General features: G+C 42.5%; 1 protein-coding gene across 2 annotated transcripts in view; it reads left to right on the top strand.

The window, feature by feature from the left end:
• Positions 1-8,120: 8,120 nt before the first annotated feature.
• Positions 8,121-21,704, top strand: part of PIK3CB (phosphatidylinositol-4,5-bisphosphate 3-kinase catalytic subunit beta) — a 68,623-nt gene continuing 55,039 nt past the window's right edge. The window contains exon 1 of one of the 2 annotated variants that reach the window (XM_014870262.2): positions 8,121-8,260. The gene's annotated coding sequence lies outside the window, so the exon portion shown is untranslated. Of the gene's footprint in view, positions 8,261-9,387; positions 9,484-21,704 lie in introns of those variants that run through there. The other variant, XM_014870264.2, reaches the window with a different exon arrangement.

Below are 21,704 nucleotides of genomic sequence, written 5' to 3' on the forward strand. Positions count from 1 at the left end.
CTGGAAGCAGGGGGCAGAGAAGACTTGGAGGAAGTTGTTCACTGGTGTTCCTGCTTTCCATTTATTGCCCAAACAGAAGCATATTTCTTACCAATTGCAGTGACTTAGACCCTTGGATCTAAGTAGTGTTTAGTGCTGCTGGTGTCACACCATCAGCTGGGCTGCAATCAATTGCCAGGAACACAATTACAGACTCAATCCACAGCTCTCAGCCCTGTGCAGTTAACAGACATTCAATAAAATAACTTATACTTGGAAAAAGTTACAGAAAATGCACGAGGTTAACTTCTTACTTAACAGCTCTGCTTGAACTTATTTCCCAGGCATTTTTCAGAGTGGAATTTGGTGGTGTTCCCTGGGAGTTCCTTGGATACTTGACCCTAGGTCAGTTTCTCCTATAGAAAAGCCTCATGAAAGTACAAATCCCAGTGGAAAATCCCAGAAATTTCCTCGGGCAGTTCTCCCTTGGGACTAATGATTCTCAGTCTCATGGAGGTGATTCAAAAGCCCATCTTCATCCCAGTGACGTCATTAACCACGTCCCCTTTTGTTCAGTTGGCTCAGAACTGCCTTTGCCCCTGTTGTGGAGTGTCCCAAGCAGTAAAGCAGAAGGAATTACTGGCATATGCTGTGCAAGCAGTGGGCCTGCCTAAAGTGACACTAAATTCCAAGGGAATTTCCTCTACCAGATTGAAAGGAACTGTGTCTCCCCTTGGGAAAAGATGTGAAAACACACATTCTCAAAATTGGGGTGGGGAACGCTGTTGGCCAATGCACGATGGGAAGACAAGGCTCATGTAAAACATCCTTGGTGGGAGGACAAAACCCCCAACTTGCTTCCATTGGCATTTGTCATCTGTTCTTTAGGGTATTACCAGAACTGCAATACTCCTGAGACATCAGCTTTCCCCACTGCATGGGCTGCCAGGCCAATCAGAGGCTTTCAGAGAAGGCCATCTCTGAGCAAGCTAAGTTTTCAAGAGATTTAAAATCTACCTTAGAGGTGGGGCAAGAGGAAGATTAGCAGCCAGCATTTGGTGGGATGTGCCTCATTAATAATAAGCTTTAGGTACAGAAGAACTGGGGAAGATGTTTTTCCATTATCACAGGGAGGAAGCAATACCAGTTAAGGCAAGACTTGCAGCAGAAACATTTACTGGAAGTGTTTACATGTTACTTAATACCTTGACATGCATTATTCAACTTGTGTAATATCAGCTGGGGTGGAGCAGGGAGGAATGGCTTTGGCAGGAGAATTTGTTTGCTCCCCATGGAATATCTTCCTGGTCCTAGCTACCTTCTTTGGCAATGAGATACATTCCAGGAATAGAAAAAGTGTTCTTGAGCCACATTTTTATGAGCTGCTGGAATGTACTCTCTTGTGAAGGTGACCTAACCTTGTCCAGATGGCTGCTCCTTCTCTGAGCACTGCCACCCTGTCAGTCTTTGTCCAGAGTGGCACAGAATTGCAACGAAAGCCCCCTGTAATGCATCTCCAGGCAGGGGAGCTGCACACTGAACGCTGGAGCTATTGCAATGGATGCACTGCTCATTCTGGAAATAAACCCCACTTTGCCACGCAGAGGGAGGCAGCAAGTGCACTCTCCTGAGCAAGCCACTTCGGCTGCAGTTCTGATGTGCTAAAGGGCTTTATGGCCTGCAGCCAGGTGAGCTGTGCCTTTCTGCTGGGGAAAAGGCAGGGAGAGTTCTGCTTCCATGAACAGGGCTGCAGTCACACGGTGAAGGAGAGGAGAAGGGGAGATAGATTGGGAAGCGTGAAGTTCAGCTGGCATCTCTGCTTCCCTCGTCCACACAGACAGTAATTTCATGATTCACCTGCTGGATGATTCTGTTTTGCTGACAAAGCTGTGATAAACAAAGACTTGGCATCATTTGCATAGTTGTTTAATCTAAAGGCGTATGAGTCATATAAATGAAACTTTCGACGTGTTGTGATAGACTGCCAGGCAGAGTGGGTGAAACACACCGTTTTTATTTGGTTAATCAATACCTGGAAACTTTGTAAAAAGCGATTCAGCACACAAAGCCTGGAGTTTCCAAGATAGTAAGGCAGGCTTAATTTCTAGTTTTGGAAGGAATAATATACTTACACTCTTACACTGAAACAATTTTTTTTTTTTTTTTGTGATGGCATCTTGCCAGACCTAGTAATTTTAGCTCTTGTAGACTAAAAATTAGGATGATGAATCTGTAGCTCAAAGAAACTGTCTAAAATATAATTCCTAGAAATAACATGAGTCTTCCTGATTCAGGATGACTGGATTGTCTAGCAATGAAAGGCTGTCAGAGCAATGCTTCAAAAAATGTACTGGCATTTTAGGAGTATTCCAGGAATCAATCCTGCATTGTGCAATGTTCATTAATAACATTGCTCTGAAATGTGCTTTTTTCCAAGGATGGGACTCCTGGCTATGGATTATCAGAAGTTTAGTAGAACTTTGAGATGAAATTATTTCTGTCTGCTGCAGCAGGGAACTCAACATTCTTGCTTCTCACCAATTTCAGTGTGTGCTTATGCCTCTGTTTGCACTGATTTAGTTTTATAGAAAAATAAACATTGAAATTAGTTGTACATGAATTGGTATTAGAGTTGAAACATCTTTAATAAGACATCTGTAAATGCCTTTTGAAAGCCTATTTGCTATATATATGTATTATTGGTAGTCCTTTTAAAAATAGAAACTCATCAGTAGTATTAAAATTACAACACAGTCACCAGAGGGAAGAAGTTAGAAGCTGAGATTTTAGCTAGAGATTCAAATAATAGTCCATTTGTAGTTAGAAGTGGTATTTTTGAGGAATGATGATGCATGTAGTATTTGTCATTTGCTTGTGGATTTTTAAAATTTCATGACAACATTTTTAGTTTGCCCTGCTATGTAGGTATTGTGGTGAAAAGCAATGAAATTATTTTTTTGACCACGTTTTCCATGGGCTAGTGAAATGTTGATGCAGTACCTGTGTCTTATGGCAGCAGCAATAAATCACATTTGCTTTTATCTCTTTCTTTGGTTTGCATATCACGTGTAACTCATGCTTGGTAAAGAAAGATTTGGGTTGAGCAAGACTTTCATGGTTTGCAAAGTCACATGGCCAAATTCTGAGGTGATGCCCACTGTGCACTGCAGATCAGGAAATGTGTTTGACCCAAAGGATAACTCCATCTGTGTACTTGGAGGAATAAAGGCTCTGTTTTCTCTGTTGTGGCAGTTCTGACAAAACAAAGTCTTACCAACTGTGATTTTCACCATTGTGGCTGGACAATGATCTCCTCTAAGAAAACTTGACAAAACATCAGTTGAAAGTCTCCTCAAGGTGAAATTCTGAAATAATACAGTGTTTCATATCCACAGTCATTAAAAAGTGTGACAGCTTCAATAGTATTCCTGATCATTACTGGTTTTCACAGTTGTCACATCTGCTCTGTTATCAGAATTGCCTTAACAAAAAGGCCAGCTAGAAAATAAATATGCAAAGAGGCTGGAACAGAGATGGATTTCCTGTAATGAATCTCTCTCTAGTCTTTGCCTCTGGCTGAGAATAGTAATATGCCATTAACCCAAGAGATGTAAAACATGCTGTGCTGTGCTTGGAAGGGTGTCAGAAATTCCTCCTGTAAGGATGAGAAGATATTTTATTGCTTTTCCAATTGTTGGTTGGCCTAATCATAGTAAGCATTTCAGCAAAAGGGAACTCCTTGGGAAGGCTGATGTTTGATTTTGGTAATTAGCAGATTGCAAAGAGGGGCTGGTAACACAGATGTATCGAGGCAGGAGGAGCAGCTGTTACACTTGAAGTGCTGTCTCACACATTACAACCTGCTGGACATTGAAGCCTATTTTTAGTAAAAGAATAAATAAGCTGGCTGTGCCCTACTTTTTGTCAAAATGTGTCATGGGATCTTTGTATTTGATTAGAAAAGTCGGTAGAAATAACACAAGGGAACTCGGTGCCTCGTCTAAAAACTGACATTTCTAACAATCCAGTTATGTTAATAAAATGTTAATATTGGTTATGAGTTCAGGCCCATGAAGTATGCAGAGGAAATGATAGCTGGTGGGAGACTTGCCTGTGTGGGATGTGAGGTTACATGCCAACAGAAGTCCTGTCCTAGTAGGCACCGGCCTTTTGGATGAAAGAATTTGTTTTGTATTGATGGAACTATTTTTTCAAAGTCTGTGTTAGTAAACTGGAAAAATGAAAGACTACACAGAGTTATTTGTATATAAAGGGAGGATGTAGCAGGAAAGTCAATTGGCCACTTCAGATATTGTTAATTGCTGTAAAGGCCTTACTCTTCCTACTTCTGAGTAGTTTGTGTTTGTTTTTTTTTATCTTCACTTGCTGATACAGATGGAGGTCCACATACCTCATGAAAAAACTGTCTTGTAAAGTATGACCATGCCTAGAAACCAGAACAGATGCAGAAAAAGATACATTGGCTATGGTATGGAATTAGTGACAATAAGTATTTTCAGTCAGTTTGTCTACAGATTAGTGCTTTATTACAATAGAATTTGTGTGAACTGATCAAAATGCCACCATTTCAAAGTGCCTGCCTAGGAGCTCGTGCCCGTGGGGTGTCTGTGCTTTGGAAGCAATGTGCCACCTGCCTTCTGGCTGTGGATTTCCATGGTGGGTTCAGCTCCCAGCCCTCCCTGGCACAGCTGCAGCCTCAGTGCAGAGGGGCTCTGCAGGTCCCCAGCCAGGGCCCAGGTTTGCAGAGCCCCAGGGAAGCCCTGTGGGATCCCCAGCACAGCCAGTGCTCCAGAGGGAGAGCCTTGGTGTGGTCAGACCTGCTGCTGCTCACCTGCTCACACAGCTTCTCTGAGCGGGGAAACGCAGAAAGAGCTGAGCCCAGCAGTTCACAGCAGGGCTGTGTCTGCCCTGATGGAGCATCAGCTGACATGCTGCTGATTCTGCTGAGACACAACAGCCTCGGAGGGCAGGGAGGATGAGGAAGAGGCCCTGTATCTCAGGTGGCTCTGGGTCATTTAAGTTAGGTTTAAGGATTTAAAATGAGAGGCCTCAGACACAGAATTCAGTGGGGGGAACAGAACAATGAAGTGCCAGGATGGTGCCTGGGCTGCTGCAGCTGGATTTGAGGGGCTGCTGTAGCTGGCAGAGGGGTTTGCCTCTCTGATTCCTGTATGTGTGCTCTAGGTTCTCAGAGAGCTTTCCTACTGAATCTTCTGTTAAATAACTTGGTTTAGCAAAGCACTGTTAAAAGCTGCTTGTTCTTGCTGCAGGCTGTTGCTTCATTAGCCAAAGCCAGCATCCCTTTTGTCTGCCGTGTGCTTTTGCAGTCTGGTACTGAACGTCACCGGGGCTGCTGCTGCTGCTGCCCTGCTCTGGAGCCAGCCTGAGACACAAAGGACAGCTGCTCCTCACAGCCAGGCTGGAGCCAGGGCGGGCACAGGGACCAGAGCACTGCCCAGAGCCCCTCTGGGGGTCTGCCTGCTCACAGCATCCAGGTGACATGGCACATTAGCACTTCTCCATGCACCCTGAGAGGCCCTGCCAGCAGTGGCCAGCTTGCATTTCACACACTGGGCTAACAGCTGCAGAGATGGGCGAGGTCCAGGAGAGAGAGGGAATCCCAGTTTGGATCAGAAGCCAATTTTATTGAGCATACAGGGCATTTGTATAGAGTTTTACACTTACGGCACTTATATAGGGTTCTAATTTTGGTAACAGTTTCCCATTGGTTACACATTCTTCACGACGTGACATCACCTGCTAACATTATCTTATCACAAAGTTTCACAACATGTTTCTTGGTCACTTCTTGCCCAGGGAGCATTTATCTGTGTCTGTCTCTCCCACAGTTTCTGTCGATCAGGCCTAAGATATCAGGCCCCTTTATCAGTTCCTTTGTAGTCTCTGTTTTGTTCCCTACACAGCTGAGGCTGGTAGAGGACCGTGCTACCCACATACCTTATCCACTCCATCGTACCATTTATATGTGCTGAAGTACTTTAACCTAGGGCATGAAATAATGTATTGGGAATCTCTTAGTGTTTTCCTACAGGAGATTAAATATAGACTTTGACAGTTAAACCTAATTCTTGGGATCTATTGTACTAAACACATGGCTTGAAATAGTCACAACCAGTATTATTCACTTGTTTATTAACACTTGTGACTAATGATTCTATCTTCCAAATGGTAACAACCTGCTACTTTAGGCAACAGGAGACATATTTTTTCTAGTCTAGATGAAGAAAGGCCTTCAAAGGGGAGATCAAAGTCTTGTTAACAGATAAGCTATTTTTTGAATGTTATAAAGCAAACTGGCTTTCCTCTAGTGGCTGCTGAGGAGACTGACATGTTATTTGTCATACATAAGATGTTCTAAAGCCTTTTATTTAGACAGCAGTGGGCAGCAAGCTGACAAAGGGATGACCATGCAGTGTAAAGTGACCATTATTCTCTCTACTATTGCTCACACAGTTTTGAATATAACTTTCTTTCTTCTTCTTCTTTAATGAAAAGAATTACTGATGAGAGATTCTCGTGTCATTCTGTATCCACCAGAAAACATTCCTGTGCATTAACTGCCCGAAGCTCATTTGGTTTGTAGATGTTGCCATTGTATCACGGTATCACAGAGCAGCAAGTTGCTCTAAATGTTTAAATTTTCTAACGAATTCTTTCTAAGCATCTCCCTCCCAGTATTTTGCTGTGTTCTGGATCATTGTCCTTTAGATTTAATAACTTCAATTTTTTTTCAGAATGGCTTTTTCTGCTTCAGGCCATGCATCCTTACCATGGCATTTCCACTTGCCCTTTTTTAATGTCTGTCCGCTGCCATGCTTTTGTGATGTTTTGCAAATACAGAGACGATTTAGTTCCTTTCTTCTAATTGCCGCAGTGACACAGGATTCAGAGAGTGTTAACACAAAAACCTGAAAATTACACATTTTCAGGCAACTGAGAATGTGCCCTAGGTGTACAGCTGTTTCACATGCAAAGACATGAGTCAGATCCAGCCTCTTTAGACAAAACCCTTTCGTTATACTGAGAACACATGTAACAATAGCCTGGGGGACAGAATAATAGAGCATTTGTTGTTTTGTGAAGGGGGGTGGGAAGGGAATCCAAAGATAAGGAAATTGAAAATTAAAATTGTATTTGAAGTCTGGTGGGGTTTTTTTGCATGCCACATAGGATATAAAAGTGTTTCTTTAAGATCTTTCAAGACAAGTTCCTTATCCATATCACACACACTGTCTGTAACAACTGCATGTGTGACAAGAACATGAATATCGTGCAAGCTGATCAACTATAATCTGAAATATGTTAATAGCTACAGATTGAGATCTCTTTATTCCCCCTGCTAAATCCTGATATTGTATTTTGAGGCATAAAGCAGAAAATGGAAAGGAAATTTGAAAGCAGGGATTACAGCTCTGGAGAAAAACTTGGTGTGATCAGGTTTCATTGAAGTCTATTCACAGAAATTGTCAATACAAGACAATTCTAAAGTGCCTAGGGCTTTATGTATGATAGACTATCATCATTATTCAAATGAAAAGATTGCAGTACAGTAAACAGATTTTTAAGCCTCTAGATTGTAGCCCTCTGCTCAGTCCAGTAAGTCACTCACATCATACTTGGCTTATGCTTTACAAAGACTGCACTGGATCCTGTAGAACAACCACCTAATGTCACAAGATCCAGAGTAAATAGCTCTTTAAAAAAAAAGTTATCAAGCCTTTCCAGTCATCAGTGCAGCCAGCTACTGAGCCAAGGTTTCAATATCTAAGCCAAGATTATCTGGAATATTTAATACCACAAGTATCAGAACGATTTGAGAAACTGCCTATCTGGGACTTTTTAAACTACTGGATTTCATTAATAACTTATTTCTTCAGAAATATATTTCAATTGCAATGTAAACTTTAAACAGAAGAAACAAGTGGCTCAATATGCTGAACTAAACTCTGTAATGCAGAACATGATCTATTTGTATGAAGTGCACATTTGCTTAATAAACCAGTTTCATTTGAACTCTAGTGGCCTTATTTATTTATTTATTTATTTATTTATTTATTTTTTTTTTCCAGGAAGAAGGGAAGTCATGTGAAGTTACCTACAATCTGTGGTGTGAAGTAGCAGCATGATGTTCAGGAGCAATGCCTGTGGTACTGAGCAGACTTAAGGAACTAGTTAAAAGCAGGAAGGGGAGCTGTTAATTGATACACGACAGACAGGCTGTGAAGGCAACTGACACACGGTAGGCAAGATTTCTCATTAACTTCTGCCCTTCCACTGAGATTTGCCTAGAGGTAGCATTGCTTGATCATCATTCATGCAAAAATCCCATTTGCTGAAGTAATAGGAGAGATCATTGTCCTTCTCAGAGATTTCCAGTTAATCCATGTTGTGGTTGATTGGGTGGTTTGGAATAAACAACAAAGCATTTCCTAGATATTTTCTGATCCTAATTTAATGGATTTTTAGTGCCTTGAGAATCAGCAAGTGAAGTTGAGGAAGTAAATCCATCCATCCATTTTCAAAACTGGAATAACTGGAAAAATGAACAGACTGAAATAGACAAACTTAATGATACAGCACGATTATTAGCATAGGGATGTTAAAATATGCATAATATGATCATACTCTTTGTGGACAAGGATGTGCAATGCCTCGCCCTGCGTTCATTAAAGGCGGCAGGAATGCTGCTGCTCATTTCCGTGGGTGGGGACGGGGCCGCTGCATTCAAAAGTTGTTTCGTTACCGGTTACATTCTACCTTGCCTTCCTTTGATTGCTTCTTTCAAGCCTTAGAAAACTCCCTTTTATAGACACCAGTTTCCATGCAATTATCCTGACCGCTCAGCACCAAGACACTTGAAATGAGGACGTATCAGGGAATTCATTGGCGAGGCAGTAGGCTGCTCTAATGAGCTCTACCCTGCTGATTTCCAAAAGGCGTTTCGGGAAAGGTGCTCTAGGACGAGCCTTTCCAGCGTGCCCACCGACGGCTGCCCCTGCCCGCAGTGCGAGCCTGCCTGGGGGTGCGGGAGCAGCGGAGCGGGGGAAGCGAAACGGCGGCTCTGTCCTGGGGGCGGACGGAACGCCAAGGGGGGTCTCGCCATGGGGGTCTCGCCCGCGGCTCGGCCCCCGGCCCTCCACGGGGCGGGGCAGAGGCGACCCCCACCCCGCTCGCTGCCGGCCCAGCAGCGCCGGCCGGAGGCGCGGCCAACTCCGGCCCGCCCGGGGAAGGGGAGCGCCCGCAGGGGCGGGACGCGCCGCGCCATTGGCCGCCACCCGCGGTTTGATAGCGAAAGCCCGGCCCGGGTTGGCGGTGGCGGCCCGAGGGCGAAGCCATCGCCTTGGTAACCCCGGCGGAGCGCAGCCGGTGCCGGTGGCGGCCGAGGGAGCGCTCCCCGCTGGCGCCAGCGCCGCCGCGCTGGCTGGGGCGGCGCGGACACGGCGGCGGCCGCTGCCCGGGCAGGTGGGTGTGCGGGACCGGCCGTGCTCGGGCTGAACGGGACGGGACGGACTGGCGGCACCCGCTCCGTGCCGGCGGGGCTCGGTCTCCAGCTCGCTGCTGGCGGTGCCTCCCAGCCGCGGGCTGCGCAGGAAGAGGGCACCGCGCCGCTTGCGACACGCGGTTGCTCAACTGCGCTGGCGGCCGTGCGCGCTCGCCGCGCGGGAGAGGCTTCGGCGGGACGCGGCCGGTGGGCAGCGGAAAGGGGCCCGGGGCGGCCGGCAGGGCTGGGCTGGGCTGGGCTCGGTGCCGCGGGCGGGCGGGCGCCTTTGTGCGCGACCGCGCCGGGAGCGGCCCCGCAACAAGTGCCCGGCGCGGCCGGTCCAGCTCGGTTTGGGGCCCCCAGCCCGGCCCGGCCCGGGTGAGCCCTCCTGCCGCGGGGCGAGCGGCGCGGCCCCGGCCCCTTCCGCTGCCCGCGGCTCGGGAGGGGCTGGATGGTCCCCGGGTACGCTGCCCCGGCTTCCCCCGAGCATTCGTCGGACAAGCTTTGCGCTCTGCCTGGTGGTTTATTTTCTATTTTTTTCCCCCCCAGCTGAGAACCGTCGGTGATTGCTCTGTGAATTTTAAGTGGCGTTTCTATTACTCGATACTCCCGGTTGTTTTAAGCTGGGTTTCTGAGCGTTGTTTTCCTTCGGAAGCGCAGGAATGTGTACGCACAGCGGTATTTGGGAGCTGTTTGCAGCCTGCTGCTCGCGCGCTGTGCAGGCGGCGCACAGAGCGATGCCTGTGGCGCTGCTGTCACCGTGGGCTCTCCTAGCAGACAGCCAAACTTACAGACGAGCACACTGCTTCTGTGCAAGGGGGAAATAAATCTTCATTAGTCCCAAAGAGTTCCTGAAAGGGAAACGGAGACCTTTCATGCCAGACTGGCTGGTTTGTCTAGCTCCAACACATGTGTGCTTAGACTCATGCTGGATACTTTCCAAAACCTGGAAAGATGCGTTTTTATTGGGGTGTAGAGAGATTCTTTTGTTTGTTTTTTCTCTCCGAACTTTATGCACTTACAGCTTTTCTTGTCACTAGATAAACTGAGATATTATTGTAAATATTAGGTACTAAGTCCGTGCTGCCCTTATTCTGTTGATATTGAACTTCATTCAGGCTTAGTAAGTTCCTGAAGCTGGAAACCCCAGCAACATAGGATTTATGTTTTCAGGCCTATAGTTCAGGGTTTGAAGTGAGATAAATGCATGAAAGATGTTGGAGAAATTTGATTGGCGTGTGTTTTGCAGTATTAGCTAGAGACTCCTGCAGCTGTATGCCTGCAAAGATTAATTAAAAGGTGGAATAAAACTTCAGAGCATGCTTGCTTTTAGGAAAGTTGCATATAAAGGAATATTGGCCATCTGTATGCTTGGCAAAGGGTGGTGAAGCCTAGTGGAATGTGTGAAGGTGGCTGCAGAATCAATCACCAGGTCACCTGGAAACTTTGCTCTGGAAGCTTCAGTTCAGACTGATGGTGGTTTCCAGGCTTTGGGAGTTTCATGCCAGCAAGCAGTGCTTTTCAGGAGAGTGGGGATTCAGGAAAGGATTACTGAACAAAAATTCCTTGGTAACTGGTTTTCTGGCCTTTAAAAAAAAAATCGGGGATATTGGTAACATCAAGAATGTTTTGATGTGTATTGCCTTGGAAACATGCTTGAGTGGGGTTTTTAACATCGATTAAATGTTTTGGGCAGTTTGTTTTTTGGGTTTTTTTTTTGGTGTGTTTTTTTTTTCTTTGAATAAGAGACCTCCTCTATACATGGTCTTAAAGTATTGTTTGTTGTTTGTCTATTTAAGTATCTATTTCTCTTGAGTAAAACTCACTTCCGTTCAGCCAGGTTTCACTTCCTTGGAATATCTGATGTCATGAATTCACTGGTTCTCCAATTGTCTATGGACTTTTGGCAGAGCTCCAAATTCTAGTGTAGGAAAGCCTTCTTAAAAAATTCTTTCTTTGACTTCTGTGACGTAGTGAAGAGAGAACATGTCCTGTTCCACTATTCCTTTCCCTTTAAAGTTTGCATATGTCTGTTATATGCTCTGTTTTGGAAATAATTTAAACTAAAAATCCAAGCTAGAACACTGTGTGTACGAGGAGGGTGCAGAGGAAGGACTGTTGTTATTTACAAATGGCGTGGAAATGCAGGCTGGTGTTTTGGCTGTTTAGCTAGAAAGCTGCTGTTGTGTTTCAGTGACCAGGATACACATTTCAGGCAGTTTAAGCGCTTTTGTACAGATCTAAAGATACACATGGAAGTGTTGCACTTGGTTCTTTAAAGGTTGCCATCAGTTAACTTACCTGAAAATAAATGCAGAGTTTGTTGGGCTGTAGAATGTGATGCTGTATTTGTCCAAAGGTCCACGGGGCTGCTTTGGTTTAGCTGGACTTTGTGACTTGGCTGCCGCTCTTGGGAGCAGCAGACCATTAAGATAGGAAGTTTGCCCCTTTTTCCAACTGGCAGTTTCTGTGGAAGCAGTCCAGGGCAGAAAAATCTGAAATAAGCATGATTCACACAGTTGCATAGAAAAGCTTCTGTGTTTGTTTTGGTGGGGGTTTTTTTGTTTGTTTTTTTACTGAATGTGTGTTTTCCTCAAACCAGTACTCGGGCTGACATGAACGGTGTTACACACTACATCTCAAAGTATGAGGACTTGGAATCATGGAGGCCAGAAATTCAGTACTATTGCCTAAGTGCATGAAACAATTAGTTTTGTGGCAGTGCTGCTAGTCCTTCCAGTCACTCACGTATGAAAGTTTGTGTGTTTTGTTTTGATAATTAAATCAGATCGGGGGGCAAAGATTATCTTGTGTTAGAAATGTAACTTTTTTTTTTTTTTATAATTCGTTTTAGTAGTAACTAAATGCAAGCAGTTTTGCTTTGGGTTGGTGTGTACTTACAATCCAGAATTAACAGCAGGTAACATTTGAAATAATCACAATTCTGGGAACCTTCAAGGTGAAGGTTACATGGATCTGGATAATGCCTGAAGTAGCAGGTACTTCGTAAAGCAGCATGGACCAATCTGTGTTAGTCTTTCAAATTTACATGGGTAAATCTTTTTATCTCAGCCCTTGGTGGAAGGAAATTCAGGAATGTGGTTTCATTTGCATTCATTAGGAGCTGCAGGGGAGGCCCTCATGTGCAAATGCTTGTGGATATGTAGGTACCAACATAATTAAATTTACATACTGGCTTCAGAAGATGAAAGAAACAAGGAGTAACACCGAGGTGTCAAAACCAGCTTCCTTTGAGAAGTGGGATTGGGGCAGTTCTACTTCCCCACTGATAGTTTGTGTGTGTTTGCATTGTTACTCCGTTTGATTTTGGCTTCTTTTACTCAGCCAAAGTTTAATTCCAGCCTGCTACAGGGCACAGACTTTCAGAAACTGAAACACAAACGGAGGATCCTCGCCTGCCTTTGCTCCTTCCCGGCTTTGGCTTTTGGCCAAACCCTTTTCAGTTCGTTAAAAAGGGAGAAGGGCAGTTGTATCAATTTCTTACCTTAGGTGCTCTTGACTTAAAATTGTGAATTAATTGAACTCGGGAGTAATTTTGTGTCTTTGGAGCTACATCTACATATATGTTTTGTATTTACTTTTAAAAGAGCATAAGAATAAGGAGTACTATAACTTCCTTTTGACACAAAATATGTGAAATTGCTACTCACGGCTTCCATTTGTTTTTTTTCAAGCTTGTTAAACATGTATTTTTCATAACTAGTGTTGCATTTTTATTTTTTTTTGCTATGAAATTGAATTGTAAAGGGTGCTTTTCTGTTTCTAGAATTTCTACTTGTTTGCAAAAGTAGTTACTCTGATTTTTAGAATAGCTTTGTGAATTCATCAAAATATCTTAAAAGAGCTCCATCAGAGGTATCAATGTCTAGCTTTATGCTTGTGTAGCTCAGCTTTATATGCTGCTGTAAAGCTGAATGGTTTTACTTCCCATATTAGGTTGATAAATAATCTTTTAGTACTTCACTGCTGGCTGTATAAATACAATTTTTATTCTTGTTCTCCAGAAGCTATGATGATTGAGAGTAAAGTCTGTGTTGGGGGTTTAATTTTTGTGCTGCTGTGTGATGTTTTATTTTGTCTTTGCATGAATTTGCTTTTTTATGAGACACAAGTAATCAATGCATTCTTATGGCTGGTTTTTTGGGTTCACTTTTAGGGGCTGCTAAAGGTTTAGGTTGATTTTAAATTTCTTTTCACGGTGCTCTTCTGGGGCTTCCCCCCCCATTTTCTGTATGGAAAGCAGAGACATTAATTTGAAATGAACAGACAGTTTTAAGTGATGTACAGTCCATCAGAGGCTTTCACTTTAGGTCATTCCTGTCCTCTCCTTACCCCTGGCACCATATATCCACTGGGTTTAAAAAAACCTCTGTGAGAGAATTGAGAGATGGATTGGAGGATGTAAGTTCAGAGTTGGCATCAGCTGGCAGAATGTGGGCACGAACTCGTGCGGCTGGCTGAGGCAGATAAAGAGTTCTGTGGAAATCATGTGAGGCTCTGTGGTGAAAGTTGTCTGTTAATAAGAATTTGTAAAAATATTGCTGTGCCTTTAGTTTTATATGCAGTGTTGCTATGAAGTGTTTGCTAATTCTTGGTGTTTCTGAAAGTCCTTTGCGTGCACAGAAGGTATCAGGGCAATGAAATAATTTAAAAATAAGCATAAAAATAGCCAGTTGTTTATGGGAGCTGTTATGTGGACTGTGCAATAGCTGGTGGTGTGCACCATTAACCTGACACTGTAAGAGGCCCAGAGTCCTGCTGTCAGGTGGTTTTGTGACTTAATTTGAGATTTTGTGACTTAATTGAGATTTAATGTGGAAGACTTGAGCTTGTGTGCAACTGCAGAGTATCAGAAGCAGTTTAAAAAATCAGAGTAGGTAAGTGGTTTGGAGAGCATTGTACAAAATCTCTAGAAAATAGAGTAACTGGTAACATTGTTTTAGTGCTTGAGATTCTTATGGGAGCTAACTCTTGAGCAATACCTTTTTTATCTTTGGTAAATATGGTGCTTGAGAGATGCATTTTGATATTGTTGCATCATTTTATTTTCTAACAAGCAAAGGTAATGTTTTGAAATGTGCTGTTATTTTCAGTTAACAATTTGATGTTTATGAGTATAGAATGTTCACAACAGAAGAATATGAAGCCTACATAATTTAAAAAACTGATTACGTTTGTGTCACCACAAATAACAGCCAAAAGTCCTGCTTTTGAGTCCTGCAGAAGAATGGTTTTCAGTCAGTGGTGTGAGCATTGCTGTTTAGTCCTGCAGAAGGCTGCAGGCTGCTCTGTATTTTGTGTGTACAAACCATTGCTACAGACAACAGCTACGGGGGAGAGCCAGGTAAACAAAGGCCAGTGCTGCCAGCAGAAACTCAAGAAGCTGAGTACAAAGTTGACTGGGTAGAAAGAAGCACATAACATGTTTTTTGAAAATTGCACTGGGCACTGAATCCCCTTTTGGCTTGGCTTCATGTCTCAGATTCCTTTTCTGGTTTTGAAGAGTACTTTGGTCCTTTTGCCTGTACTTTTTTTCCACTTCATCTACGTTTCAGTATTCCCAGGTTTGTTTGTTTTTTACTTTGTACAGTGTGGCACTATGTTTACTGCTCTTGGGTTAGTCCTTCTCCCCAGATCCTCCATTATTTCCCTCCCAACCTCCAAAAAATTTGTGTGTTACCCTTAAGTGACAATGTTATTTACTCTCTGCTGGTGTTGGGATGTTTTTGGTATTTGGGGTTTTTTGTGGTTTGTTTGGGTTTTTTTTTTTTTTCCCCAGTTCCCTTTTTGACTTAAATAGGTGTTGCTGAGGAAGGCGAGGCTTTTGGGACTTTCACATCACTGCACACATTATGTATTGGGGATTGAAAATCACAGGAGCTTTGATATTTGTATTTCTGACTTTTAGTGCTGAGTATTTTTGTTTCTGATACAGGGGAAGAATTTCTGAATTTACTGTTTGGTTACCTGTATGCCCTGCTAAGGATGCAGTTCAGGACATAAGTTATTTAAGGTGGATTGTCCAAGTCCTAACCAGGGCTCCTCTAAACAAAGAAGAGTTGGTGCTTGGTGTAAAGACACCAGTGGAAGAGAGGCAGTGCATGTGTGTGTGCTGTCCTATGGGCACAGGCAATGGCAGCATCAGAATGTGAGCAGACACAGTAGAGTGTTAGTCCTGTTACTAATTAATGCAGATGGACAAGATTGAATCCCAAAAACAAGTCCAAACCTAGCAGGAAAGAAAAATTGAAATGTAGAGTCCTAGAATGATTTGAGTGGGAAGGTTCAAGATCACCCAGTTGCACTCCCCTGCCATGAGCAGGGACATTTTCTACTGTCCTGGTTTGCTCCAAGCCCCATCCAGCCTGGCCTCAGGCACTTCAGGAACGGGGCCGCCACAGCTTTACACTAGTGCAGCTTTACAGCAACCTGAAAGGAGTCACAGCCAGGTGAAGGTCAGCTTTTCCCAAGCACCCAGTAATAGGATGAGAGGACACTGCCTCAGCTGCACCAGGGGAGGCTTAGGATGGATATTATACAAAACTTCTTCACCAAAAGCGGTATCTAGCACTGCAATGGGCTGCCCAGGGAAGAGGTGCCCTCACCATCCCTGCAGGTATTTAAAAGATGTGCAGATGGGGCACTCAGGGGGAAGGTTTAGTGCTGGGCTTGGCAGCACCAGGTTAAAGGTTAAACTTACTGTTAAGGGTCTTTTCCAATCTAAATTATTCTGTGGTTTTTATTGTGTTTTATGCCAGGAATTGTGGGTTGAGCCACAGCAGCAGGAGGTGAAGAACATTTGTGTACTTCTGCTGAAGTGTTTTGAATTATTTACTTGTAGTAATGACTGAGGTGTGTGTCTGTCTGAAGAAGAGCTGTCTTGTTTTTCTTTTCACGGCAGGAATCTGTGATGAATGCTGATGGAAAGTGAGTAGTAGTTTCTCAACTCTCTGGAGTGAAGAAAAACATCATTAGTCTGGCAGATTGTCAGCAGCAAATAGTACATTAATTTTTGGCACAAAGCTTGCTAGCAAAAAAAGAAACTTGCCTTTCTGTTGTTAATAATAAAAATGAGGAGGGACTGATTATCTGCTTGGTAGCTAATATTGTTCTGCTTCTTTTTAATATCCACGTAAGACAGATACAATGCTTTTGACAAAAGTCCTTTTGTATTTTATTAAAAAGAAAAGAACACTCTATAATATACTGATAATCTGCATCTGATTACATATCTAACTTGAAATCATTTTATTGAGTTTATATGCTTTTACAAACTGTGTGCCAAACAATTGTGAAATTTCCCATGTGTTTAAAGATAGAGATACCACTTTTCAGATGTGTAGAGTACTGACAGCCTTCATGCTAGGCCAGTTTTACTTCCCCAGCACTTTGGAGGTTCTTTTTTACATTTGCTACTAGTGGTAGTAATGTAGGGAGATGATATTTTTTTAATAAAAGTGTTTATTTACACTTGAATTAGGGGACCTCTAGCTATGTTGAAGACTTTAGTAAGCTCAGAATAATGACCTAACTCTATTTTTATCTGAGTAATAATAACAACAGCAGCATTTTATGTTTATGGAATTGTTGCTTTAACTGTTAGGATACCATTTTTTTTATACTCAGTGGCATTCTGTACAAATTAGAGTCCAGCTAACACAAATACATAACAATTGTTTATTTGCATTCTGCAGTCTGTTTTGATAACTGGGAGCTTCTGTTTCCTCTGGGTGCTGTAAATAAATCTGGTGCATGAAGAGTGCAGTGAGAGGGAAGAGCAGAGAAGTTCTGCATAAAAAGGAAGGGCTGTTTAGTAGAGCTTTTTAATGAAAGCAAGTTTGTCAAGAATGTGAGGATGTAACTTAAAGAGTTGGATGTAGTGTTAAGACCACAATCAAGCCTTTTGCTCACAATTTCTTGTAATGAGTAATCAGTGGGGATCTGCAGCAGCTCTGTATCTTCTGGAGCTGAATGCATATCTTGGGTGCTGTCCTAATTTCTGTCACTGCAAATATGCTGTATTACAACTCACTCTAGAGTCAGCTTGCTGGACACCACAAAATGACAGGAGTCCTTATCTGTTTCTGTATTTTGAATAAAGAACTTCTCTCTGTGTATTATTTCCTGTGCTCCATTTGGTTTAACTTGAAAGTTTCAACATTAATTTACTTGGGTGAGAAATACTGTGAGTAAAGCACTGGCTGGGGATTTGGAATAATTAGAGTCTATTTCCAAGTGTGTCACAGGCTCTGTGTGAGTTCAGAGACGCTGGGTTATCCTGGTGTGTTTTTACCTGTGCATCGAGGGTGAGGCAGTTTTCTTTCTTTGGTGTCTTTTTATGGTAAACTTGAGTTAATGTCCCTGAACAAATATAATGGATGTGATGCTTTGGGACAGGACTTAGTGATGGGCTTGGCAGTGCTGGGAGAACAGTTGGGCTCCATCATCTTAGAGGCCTTTTCCAGCCTTAATGATTCTAAGTTTCTCTGCTGCTTTAGGATAAATGCAAGCACATAATTGAAAAATACTTTGTAGCAGCTCTGGTGGTTGGAATCGATGGCAAATAAGTTTTATGTGCTTTATATATTAGGATGCAGAAAAGGTAAATGTGTTTTTAAGTGGCCCCATTAAAAAAAGATCAGTTTAAGTGACCACATAGAATTGTTCCAGCTGATGCACAGGCTCGCTTTGATGACTGTCAGTGAAAATGTTTTTGTTGAAAAAAAATCTCCTTTATTGCATTAAAAAAATAAAGGAGAAATTATTCTTAAAAAGTAGGTAGAGACAGATTGTAGTGCAGCAGCTAAAGTATTTTTAAAGCATAGTTTCATAAGATTAAAAAGTTAGTCTTTAGTGTATTCTTGTCATGGGAATAGAAATTTGAATGATTAACCCCTTTCTATTTATAGCTGTTGTCTCTGAGTTATTTCTGTTCCAGTTAACTTCCAGGTAAATTTTATGAGAAGGCAGAGCAATTCTTGCCTTAGTCTGTCTCTGCAGCTCATCATTTTAGGATCCTCAATTTACTTCCTTTTTAATGTGAATTTCACAAACCACGGCTGGATTTTCAGATTTATTTGTAGTTTGATAACTTGTCAACTCTTATTGTGTGCAGCTACAGGATTTATAGAGGCCTCCTTTTGTCTTCCTATCACTACTTGCCAGTTTTTAAAATCCTGGTATGTGACTACTTAGGGGTGAAGTCCTGGGGGTGTTGCCTCAGGAGAATGAGAGATGCAGGCTCTGTGTGCTGTGCTGATAAAGCTTGAAGTAACCAGACAATATATACTGATTTCTGTAAAGTTTTCCACTCTTGATGCCCTAAGCTGCTTCTTCATTGTTAATTTGACTGGGACCTGTTGGCCAGGAAAGTAGCACGCTGCTCTTTGGGTGGTTTTTTTAGCTCTATCTGTGCAGTAATAAAGAGTTCCCACATATGTAATGGCAATTTTCTTGAAAAAGAGGCAGTGGTTAGACCCCTTATACAAGAATGGTTCCTCAGAAATGGCAGAATTCCTGAAACCTTTGGCTCAAGCATCTACATTTTGGTGATTAACAGACCCAGTTAAGCTGAAGAAAGATTTATTGGGGTGTGGTGGCAAATGAAATGGTTTGTTATTAAACTTTCTGTTGTTCTGTGATGTACTTTTATTCTTGCAGTGTACTGGTGAAAAGTAAAATAGGATTTTAGAGGGGCTTTGTTTTCTTTCTCACTTATCTTGAGAGAAAATTTAAAAGGAGTTTAGGGAAATATTTTTTGAGCTTTTCCTTGAAAAATCACTCTTCTGCTGTCAAGTATGGTGTTGAGAAATTTCCGTCTTGGTTAAGCCATCACTGTTTGTGTGACAACTGGAAAGCCTTTGCTTTCAGTTGCAAGAGTCACTTTTTTGATGTCTGGTTTTGTCATATTTTAATAATTGCTTTCTTAAATACAGATGCTGCTCTTTTGTGTGCCCAGGTTTACATCCCTTGTGTCCTACTGCTCCTGCAGTTTGGAGGTGGAGCACCAGTGAAGTTGTCCAAAGAAAGTCTCCAGTGATCAGCTCTGGGAGAAGAAGGAGCTCATATTCATTTCTCAGGGAGAGGGTGGGGTTTAGAAGGTGGTGTAAATACTGGTGTCATAACTGAGTGACAGCAGGAGGATAAATGCAGTGGCCATAATGTGTCTGCTGCCTCTCCTCCATCCCTCCCCATCTTCCATCTGAACATGCCAGAGATACTTTCATTTCTTGGGGCAGTCACACTCCAGCACTGCTCAGGCTCTGCTCCTTCTCAGAACAGGGAAGGGAATTTCTCTCTGAAGGGCTCCTGGCACCACAGAACACTTTTGCTTCTCTCAGAAGCAGGCTGTGGAACAGGTAGCTGCTGAATGGACTGAAACCTTTCGTTAATGAAGGAAGCCAGAAAACGCAGTGTGGTCTAAATTACTGGGCTGAGCACTGCAGCTGAGCAAAATACAAGGGTTTGGGTTGGTCAGTGTGTTCTTACATCAAGTATTCTGTAATTTTAGGTGCTGTGTCCAAAGGCAGTGTCAAATATGTGAATACTATTCAAATCTGACTTTTGGATCCAAATTCAGATTTAAATATTGTTTTGACGACAGGAGAATTGTCTTTTGTGTTTGGTTTTGGGGTTTTTTGGTTCGTTTTTATTTTGGTGGGTTTAGGGCTTTGTTTGCTTGTTTTTGCTTTGTTTTTGAAACCAAGCACTCCCTTGCTTTTAGCCCGGGATTAGTTCAGATTTGGAGTTCTTAAATTATGTTGTATTATAAATTGTCATGTTGAAGTTATGCTTTTTTCTATGAGGCCTTACCACCTGAAAGTGGAGGGAGTGGGGAGCAAGAGCAGATTAAAATGCACACTTTTACTATCTAAAAGAGCTTAATAGATTTGCTTTTGAGTGTTGGATATAGTTGGAGGTAAACATTTATTAGATGCTTGTACTTTTCCTTCTTCAGCACTGGAACTATTCTTAGTGATTATTTCTAGTTTCAATGGTATTTACTGTATGCATGTTGTTAGCAATGGAATGCTGTTATTATTTATTATATGGTAATATTTGGAATCAAACAGCAAGTTGGACTGCAGCAGCATGTCAGTGAAATACACTTAGGTATTTCTGTGTTGGTTCATAGTCTCTTGCAATCCACACTTGGAGGTTTATTTTAATCATAAAGAACAGAGCTTTTCAAGTGATACCTGGAGCAGGGTGGGCAGTACCTTCACAAAATGGCTCATAATAATTAATTACTGAAAAATTGTTCAGTCTTGCTTTTTAACTTCGTGTTCTCATTTACATGAATTCAAATGTGAGCACAACAAGAAGCAGAATTTGGGAACTAAATGGGAGTAAATTTGCATAGTTTCACCACATTAGGCATTTCAGAGAATGTAATTGGGAAGTGAAACATGGGGACATGAAAGTAGTGAAGAAAATAGACTATGCAGGTCACAAGAAACAGAAGTAGTGCTGCTAACATTTTGGGTAACTCAGTAATCGTGATGGGATCTTCACAGAAACAGGATGAAGACTCACTGCTTTATTTCTCTGCTTAAAGTGCAGGTAAATATTTATTCATGTAGTAACTTTTGGGTGGAACCAGTTGGGGTTTTTCAGTGTTTTTCTATCTGTGACACACTAGTGAGTAGAAAATGCATCAGCAGCAAGGGCCGTGCCAGGTGTTCCTGAATTCGGTGGAAATGCTTTGTCAGTCCTTATGTACCTTGGACCTTTCAGAGTTTAAGGCAATCGGAGACAAATCATGAAAAAGGACATCCTAAACTTTAGAATGACTGAAAATGTCTCATTGGACAATTTATTAAAAGTGATGGTGTGGGGGTAATTTTGTTCGAGAGCAAGTCCTTGTGTTCTGCCCAGTAATTAACTCTAGATTCAGGAGCAGCTTAAGAAACAAAAGTATGGGATGTAATTGTGTTGTGATAGAAGACCAAAGAAACAGGTACAGGAATTGCTGTGCTGCTGGCAATTAATGTCCCTGCCTTGCCCCTGAGACTTCTGTCCTCAAATACTGCTCTGCATGTAATGAAAATCCATGCAGAATCAAATACTTTATTATTGCCTGCAGCCTGTTTTAGGATGTGGAAAGCTGAATTTGGGTGGCAGGGCTGCCGAGAGTGTGCAGGGATGGCAGACAGGCCGGTTGGGGGTTCACTGACTCCTG

Source organism: Sturnus vulgaris, chromosome 10 (assembly GCF_052056855.1).
Source record: "Sturnus vulgaris isolate bStuVul1 chromosome 10, bStuVul1.hap1, whole genome shotgun sequence".
NCBI classification, from domain to species: domain Eukaryota; kingdom Metazoa; phylum Chordata; class Aves; order Passeriformes; family Sturnidae; genus Sturnus; species Sturnus vulgaris.